The sequence below is a fragment of the Oncorhynchus keta genome, chromosome 18, assembly GCF_023373465.1.
Source record: "Oncorhynchus keta strain PuntledgeMale-10-30-2019 chromosome 18, Oket_V2, whole genome shotgun sequence".
Taxonomy (NCBI): domain Eukaryota; kingdom Metazoa; phylum Chordata; class Actinopteri; order Salmoniformes; family Salmonidae; genus Oncorhynchus; species Oncorhynchus keta.
In genome coordinates, this window is record NC_068438.1 from 48,800,167 (window position 1) to 48,809,153 (window position 8,987).

At 43.4% G+C, this 8,987-nt stretch overlaps 1 long non-coding RNA gene across 2 annotated transcripts; it reads right to left on the reverse strand.

Annotated features, from left to right (window-relative positions):
- Positions 1–5,898: 5,898 nt before the first annotated feature.
- On the reverse strand, positions 5,899–8,462 carry LOC127908876 (uncharacterized). Of its 2 annotated transcripts, XR_008068868.1 has the most exons (4): positions 7,837–8,462; positions 7,744–7,805; positions 7,651–7,712; positions 5,899–7,557 (listed from the first exon to the last, which is right to left on the reverse strand). It is a non-coding gene; the product is annotated as an uncharacterized LOC127908876 (long non-coding RNA). The 2 variants fall into 2 exon arrangements; XR_008068867.1 differs by having other exon boundaries at positions 5,899–7,712.
- Between the last annotated feature and the right edge of the window lie 525 nt (positions 8,463–8,987).

Consider the following 8,987-nt stretch of genomic DNA (forward strand, 5'->3'; position numbering starts at 1 on the left):
CACACCAGGATCGGTATACCTCACACCTTGGCCCCCTCAACAGGAGTAATTTCACAGTATGACTTTATCACAAATGCCACCCTATTCCCTACATAGTGCACTACTTTTGATAAGAGCCCTATGAGCCCTGGTCAAAAGTGTTTTTCATTGTTTTATTTTTTAAGGTGAGAACACCTTTATTTAACCAGATAGGCCAGGAGAGAACAAGTTCTCATTTACAACTGCGACCTGGCCAAGATAAAGCAAAGCAGGCCGACACATACAACAACACCTTTTCAACTCTCTTTTTTTTAGCTAAAGATCCAATTGGTTAAGGTGTGTTATAACAACCTTCAAAACAATGTTAAATTAAGACCATATTATTCTGAAAATACAGTAGGTACGTACGTATACTACAGTACAGGTATATGCATGGAGTTTTGAGTGGGTGCTTGATTGGTAGTTTGATTGGTAGGTAGATAGCTCGGTCGTTTGATTGGGAGTTAGCTCGGTCGTTTGATTGGGAGTTAGCTCGGTCGTTTGATTGGGAGTTAGCTCGGTCGTTTGATTGGGAGTTAGCTCGGTCGTTTGATTGGGAGTTAGCTCGGTCGTTTGATTGGGAGTTAGCTCGGTCGTTTGATTGGGAGTTAGCTCGGTCGTTTGATTGGGAGTTAGCTCGGTCGTTTGATTGCGAGTTAGCTCGGTAGTTTGATTGAGAGTTAGATTGGGAGTTAGCTCGGTAGTTTGATTGAGAGTTTGATTGAGAGTTTGATTGGGAGTTAGCTCGGTAGTTTGATTGAGAGTTTGATTGGGAGTTAGCTCGGTAGTTTGATTGCTAGTTAGCTCGGTAGTTTGATTGGGAGTTAGCTCGGTAGTTTGATTGGGAGTTAGCTCGGTAGTTTGATTGGGAGTTAGCTCGGTAGTTTGATTGGGAGTTAGCTCGGTAGTTTGATTGCTAGTTAGCTCGGTAGTTTGATTGGGAGTTAGCTCGGTAGTTTGATTGGTAGTTAGCTCGGTAGTTTGATTGGGAGTTAGCTCGGTAGTTTGATTGCTAGTTAGCTCGGTAGTTTGATTGCTAGTTAGCTCGGTAGTTTGATTGCTAGTTAGCTCGGTAGTTTGATTGGGAGTTAGCTCGGTAGTTTGATTGGGAGTTAGCTCGGTAGTTTGATTGGGAGTTAGCTCGGTAGTTTGATTGGGAGTTAGCTCGGTAGTTTGATTGGGAGTTAGCTCGGTAGTTTGATTGGGAGTTAGCTCGGTAGTTTGATTGGGAGTTAGCTCGGTAGTTTGATTGGGAGTTTGATTGGGAGTTAGCTCGGTAGTTTGATTGGGAGTTAGAATGGTAGTTAGTTTGGGAGTTAGCTCGGTAGTTTGATTGCTAGTTAGCTCGGTAGTTTGATTGGGAGTTAGCTCGGTAGTTTGATTGGGAGTTAGCTCGGTAGTTTGATTGCTAGTTAGCTCGGTAGTTTGATTGCTAGTTAGCTCGGTAGTTTGATTGCTAGTTAGCTCGGTAGTTTGATTGCTAGTTTGCTCGGTAGTTTGATTGCTAGTTTGCTCGGTAGTTTGATTGCTAGTTAGCTCGGTAGTTTGATTGCTAGTTAGCTCGGTAGTTTGATTGCTAGTTAGCGAGGTGATGCATGTTCTGGTGTATAATACATTACACAGTGCCAATGTTTGCCTGAAGATTCATCTTGAATTAAATATGGCCGATATATTGATCGCTCCGTTCATCACATCATGGAGAAGAAACGTTAGTGGGCATGGCGTTTGGCCGGAGGGGATGATGGGTCGCCAGGTAATATCTATGGCTGTGTTTACACATGTTGCCCGAGGCCACGTTGCCCTGCTCAGACGTTGCATGCATCAGCCAATGGTTGCGTGCCAGGTCATCGACTGACAGATTGCTGTAACATTTGATGTGGTCAGCTGATAGGTAAAATACTCATCCAGGCTCCCCCTTTTTGTCTATTGCAAAACGTTTTGTAACAAACTGTTTACTCCAAACGGAAAACGCTTTGCAACAAAAACTAGTTTCTATTGGACATGCCTTTTGCACACAATGTATATAGACTCTTTTAAAACATTTTTTACGTAATTTTTTTCTACTGTGTTATTGACTTATTGTTTACTCCATGTGTAACTCTGTGTTGGTGTCTGTTTACACTGCTTTGCTTTATCTTGGTCCAGGTCGCAGTTGTAAATGAGAACTTGTTCTCAACTAGCCTACCTGGTTAAATAGGTGAAATTCAAAATAAATACAAATTCAGGTATGTCCCTCCCCGTTTCATACCGTTTGCGGTTTGTGGCAAGACGTAATGAATACACCCCAGATATTTTCACATCAGATATTTTTCAGAGCTGATATGTTTAGTCAAAATACCAATTATTTTGAAGTTAAAAAAAATCTAAATTGGGCTGCCTGTGTAAACGCAGCCTAAATACCCTCTTTGTTTTATGTCTATAGCGTGTCGATACCGCCTGCACTGATTGGTTGAGGGACAATGACACAATCTATGGTTTCAACTATATTTGGTTGCTATGGTAATAGGCAGCTGCAGAGTTGGTTAGTAAAGTCAGCTACCTGACAAGACTGCTCCTCAGGGGACCATTTTATAGGGAGCAAGTGTACGTCTGGCTGCAAAGAACTAGGTCGCAGATGTAAATGTTGTTGTTCTCAACTGGCCTACCTGGTTAAATAAAAGGTTAAATAAATCAAATAAACTAGGCCTACGGCAGCCATTGTTGTTTGTTTACATCTGTCTTGAACGCACCAAAGATGGTGGAGAAAGGAAAAGTTCACTCAGTCCGTTTACCATTGAACAAAAAAATTAAAATACGTTCCCGTTCTACTTAACTGGGTGTGTCTCCCATAAGCACCAATGCAATCGCTGCTGGGTCTGGTCGACTTAGTTCATGGACTTTCATTGAACCAAAAACAAAACTGCGAGTTGGGTGTCTCGCTCCCTCTTCCGTCTCTGATAAATCGCATACGTACATTGGCTTTGATACTTTAATTGGTCTCTGGCTCCCCCCTGTGGATACACTTGTAGACAGTGTGCAGTAGGCTACACAGTTAATATACTATATATGTATTCTACGTGTGTGTGGACTTCCATTTGACTATCAGTTCATAGTCATAAAACTAAGTCCTCAATTCAAAGTCCAATGAACGTATTGGGTTGCACCTGTACAGCTGTAGCTACCGCATACCTGGTGGACATGTCGGGTAGCCACACTATTTACAAGCACAAAGTCATAAACACTGCCTATAGGGGTTATATATTTACAGGAAAACTGTTGATAAAAATGTTTGTTAAAATGTGATTTTAAACCTAACCTTAACCATACTTTTTTCCCCCGTTAATTTTTACAATCTAGCCCATTTTGACTTTATGGCGGTGCGATCTAGTGGAAACTTGTCGCCAGCGTGGTAGAGGAACAATTATTATTTTCTGCGTCAGAGAGTTCCCTGTGACGTCAGTTGAAAGAGCAATTCCACTCTAGTGATGCCGCGTTCAAACCAACTGGGAACTCGGAAATCTCCGATTTCAGTGCGTTCACGACACTTGGCACTTCAGAGCAAAAAACGCGCTCCGACTGATAAAAAAAAAAATAGTTTTGAACGGTCATCCAACTCGGCATTTCAAAATGGAAACTCTTAATATATTTCTAGAGCGACCAACTTTCCGACCTTAAGATCACTGACGTCATGATTCGACCTCGCCCCCCTCAGAGTTTCCAGTTGTCTTTAAAGTACCATGAGACAGCAAACCCCTCCGTGACCGCCAGAATGAGTGATCACCCATCATCAAGTGTAAATCCGTAGACTACTGATTCGGGATTCTATCACCGCATATACTGTAATATGAGTTCATAAATAAAAGTCGAATATATACTGTAATATGAGTTCATAAATAAATGTCGAATATATACTGTAATATGAGTTAATAAATAAACCAACATCACAGGTGAGACAAATACTTTTTGTTGCTTGGTGGCAATGATCATTCTTCCAGAGACCAAACGCTAGTGTAATGTATAGTAAACAAGAAGCTACATTCAATGTTTCATAATGTAGTATTAGTTGTACAATTTACTGTAAAGGAGGACTAATATGTAGCAGTATTTTAGATTTTTCTCACAGGTTATATCCCCCTAGTCCTTATACTTTCTGCTTGGACTGTGTTCAACAATCCACCGGGTTTATCCGGTGAATAATCTTCAAACCCATGTTTAAACATCAAATATAATGCAAAAATATTCCCATGATTTGTGACATGTCTACTTTTAACAGTAGTCCAAGGTTTGTATGCATATTCCATTTGCCACAACAGTTTTTACACTTTACGGCAGACTCAACTCAATGTTAAAAATCGCATTACAATTTTAACGTCCAGTTGCACCTGTGTATATTTATGCTTATTGAACAGTGGGCCACAGTTTCTGTGTTCCTGTATCATAGGCTTCACATTAACATGTGCTGTACGAGGTAGGTAGGTTATGTGCCTTCAAAACAGAGGCTGTGAGTCCCAAATGACACCTTATTCTCTATATAGTGCGCTACTACCTTTGACCAGAGCCTTATGGGTCCTGGTCAAAAGTAATGCACTATATAGGGACTAGTGTGCCATTTGTAGCCCACAAATGCACTGTGAACCATCATATCCTCCTCTCCACCCTCTCAGGCCTGGGAGTCCCAGGCTCCTCACACTTCTGGATTCCCTCCTACCTAGCAGGTTGCTCCTACCAGATGGCGTGGAGAGAATCTGTAACGAAACCACATATTCTTACTACTGGTGTCCCCCAGGGCTCGGTTCTAGGCCCTCTCCTCTTTTCTCTTAATAAGGCTCTGTCATATCCTCACACGGGCCCTATCATTGATATGCTGATGAAACAACTACTCTTCTCATTCCCCCTCTTCTGACACCCAGGTGGCAACATGCATCTCTGTGTGCCTGACAGACATATCAGCTTGGATGTCATCCCACCACCTCAAGCTCAACCTCGACAAGACAGAGCTGCTCTTCCTCCCAGTCAAAGCCCGCTCCAAGACCTCTCCATCACAGTTGACAACTCCATGGTGTCCCCCTCCCAGAGTTCAAAAAGCCTTGGTGAGACCCCTGCAAATATCAAAGCAGTGACCCACTCCTGCAGGTTCAGGTTCTACAACAGCTTTTCTCAAACTGGGGTACACGCAAGGTCGTCAGGGGTACGACAAATAAAATAATTCACATTTTCTCCCAGGGGCTATACATTTGGGTGATGTCTTTTTCCTCGCCTGAGTAGCCTCGTTTCACTGCCAAAAATCTAATTAAACCATCTAGTATTCAGTGAAATTACAACAATGTCAAATACAAGTAGCCAATTCAAGTAATGAACATCCAATCAAATTAACTGATACTCACCATGGTCACAGCAGCTCCACAGGCAGACAGTCCTCTGTGACCGTGGTCACAGCAGCTCGACAGGCAGACAGTCCTCTGTGACCGTGGTCACAGCAGCTCCACAGACAGTCCTCTGTGACCGTGGTCACAGCAGCTCCACAGACAGTCCTCTGTGACCGTGGTCACAGCAGCTCCACAGACAGTCCTCTGTGACCGTGGTCACAGCAGCTCCACAGACAGTCCTCTGTGACCGTGGTAACAGCAGCTCCACAGACAGTCCTCTGTGACCGTGGAAGAGCAGCTCTGTGACCGTGGAACAGCAGCTCCACAGACAGTCCTCTGTGACCGTGGTCACAGCAGCTCCACAGACAGTCCTCTGTGACCGTGGTCACAGCAGCTCCACAGACAGTCCTCTGTGACCGTGGAAGAGCAGCTCCACAGACAGTCCTCTGTGACCGTGGAAGAGCAGCTCCACAGACAGTCCTCTGTGACCGTGGAAGAGCAGCTCCACAGACAATCCTCTGTGGGTACAGGCCACCATAACTAAAAGGTAAAAGTGTAATCCACTGTGCTGTCTCTTTCACAGAAGTGGTCTGCTGATAAGAGAGGGATCTCTGCTGTAAGCTAACAGTCATGTTTTTGGTTCGTCTCACTGAACAATATATTTTAACTTAGAAACAAATGGAATAAGATGGACCTGATTCTAGACACTTTTGAATACAGGCCCTGGTTTCCAGACTGAAGTAAATGGAAAGATTCGGGAACATTCGCTCTCATGCTGCAAGAATTTCAGGTGGTTTACACGGTCTACCCCTGTGGCTGTATGGGTCCTGTCCCATCCCCTCTGTGCCCCCCTCCCATCCCCTCTGGCTGCAAACACTGGGGGCTCTGATCCTGGCAGCAGGGAGGCTCCTGGGTGTATCAGTAAGACACAACTGTCTGCTGGAATTACACTGATGTAAACACACACTCTGTATCCCCTCCCCCTCCTGTCTCACTGTCTGGCTCTCCACATATGGTGCGTTTGGGCTCACATTGAATACCTTACCAAAGATGAGGTGGAGGAACAGAGGGAGTGAAAACGACAGAACACTGCAGAACCCTGTTCTATGATGCCGATACAACATCAGGAACTCCTACTTTGCTGTACACCCGAAAAACAACCACATTCAATTAAAACGAGCCCTAAAAGAGATAGTGAATAACTTCTGAATGGAAGTACACATCCTGCTGTGATTTCACTCTTTCTGTGCACTTAGCAAAAGCAATAATGAGATGAATGTGGTCGCACCACTTGAGTATTCACGTTAACTTTGACTTCTAAAAGGACTGTATTAATACCAAATTCATTGAAAGTTATGTTTATTTTATTTTTTTTTAAACTGGTTTCAAAGTAAATAAATAATAAAAAAAATAATATGCCATTTAGCAGACGCTTTTATCCAAAGCGACTTACAGTCATGTGTGCATAAAGTATTTGTTCCTGGTTCTAACTTGCGTTCTTTGTTCTGATCTTGTCCACATTCTGATTGTGATCAGATCCTCCTGATATATTTGTTGTTTGTTGACCGGTATGAACAATTAAAGACACTGAATGTGATCTGATCTTCCCGACCACCTCTGGAGGTAGTCACACGCATTGTGATCTGGACAGAGAAACCATTTTTACTGAACAAAAAAAAAATATATAAAACGCAACATGAAACAATTAACGATTTTTACTCAGTTACAGTTCATATAAAAAAAGGAAAATCAGTCAACTGAAATAAATTCATTAAAAATAAATCTATGGGTTTCACATGACTGGGCAGGGGCGCAGCCGTGGGTGGGCTTAGAAGGTCAGAGGCCCAACCACTAGAATATATGTTTTTTTCCCCCCACAAAAGGGCTTTACAACAGACAGAAATGCTCTTCAGTTTCATCATCTGTCCGGGTGGCTCTCAGATGATGAAGCCGGGGAAAAATAAAAAGTCTTGGCTTCTATTTTAGCTCATGAAACCAACACTTTACATGTTTAATAGATTGTTGATTCAGTATTAAAAAAAAAAAAATCATAATTATTCCACCCACTAAATTCACTGACAAGTGGCACCATTGACAATAAATACGAAATTATTTGCATAAAAGGGGAAGGGACCAGGAAATCTGGTCACAACATTTCACCAAACCACACGACAAGTATCACTGGAGGCGCAACCTGTTTGAGAAAGCATCACTGGAGGCACAACCTGTTTGAGAAAGCATCACTGGAGGCACAACCTGTTTGAGAAAGCACCACTGGAGGCGCAACCTGTTTGAGAAAGCATCACTGGAGGCGCAACCTGTTTGAGAAAGCATCACTGGAGGCGCAACCTGTTTGAGAAAACACCACTGGAGGCGCAACCTGTTTGAGAAAGCATCACTGGAGGCGCAACCTGTTTGAGAAAGCATCACTGGAGGCGCAACCTGTTTGAGAAAACACCACTGGAGGCGCAACCTGTTTGAGAAAGCATCCAGAGCTGTATTTTTGATATTGTAACGTAACGAGTAAATAAAAGAGTTGTGGACTGGAGAGATGTCAGTGTAGTGAATAATGTTGTCCTTTACTAAGAAGTTAGTGTATTGAATCTGATCCCTTTAAAATGACTAGTATGTCAATTACTCATCTTAACAACTAAATGCACATTTACACTGAACAAAAATATAAAACATCCGACAATTGCTAAGATTTTACTGGAGTTAGTTGATAAGGAAATCAGTTAATTGAAAAATGAATTAAGCTCTAATCTACGGATTTCACATGACTGTGAATACTGATACTTTAAAAAGGTAGGGGCGTGGATCAGAAAACCAGTCCGTATCTGGTGTGACCCACCATTTTCCTCATGCAGCAAAACACATCTCCTTCACGTAGAGTTGATCAGGCTGTTGATTGTATCCTGTGGAATGATGTCCCACTCCTCTTCAATGGCTGTGCTAAATCGCTGGATATCGCTGGGAACTGGAAGTGTGGTGATGGCGACAGATGAAATGTCACGACAATGGGCCTCAGGATCTGGATCTGGTCACGGTATCCATATACTGCAGTTGTGTTCGTTGGCCGTTGCTTATGCCTGCCCTTACCATAACCCCACCGTCAGCATGGGGCACTCTGTTCACAATGTTGGACAGGAGCACAGTTGAAACTGGGATTCGTCCGTGAAGAGCACACTTCTCCAGCGTGCCAGTGGCCATCGAAGGTGAGACCCTAGTGGGTTACGACGTCAAACTGCAGTCAGGTCAAAACCCCGGTGAGGACGACGAACACTCAGATGAGCTTCCCTGAGACGGTTTGTGCAGAAATGCTTTGGGTTGTGCAAACCCCCCCAGTTTCATCGGGTGGCTGGTCTCAGATGACCCTTCAGGTTAAGAAGATAAATGTGGAGGTCCTGGGCTGGCGTGGTTCCACGTGGCCTGCGGTTGTGAGGCCAGTTGGATGTAATGCCAATATCTCTAAAATGACGGAGGTGGCTTATGGTAGAGAAATTAACATAAAATGTATCTGGCCAAACAGCTCTGTTGGACATTCCTGTAGTCAGCATGCCAATTGCACAACTCCCTCAACTCGAGACATCTGTGGCATTTAATTGTCCCCAGCACAAGCTGCAC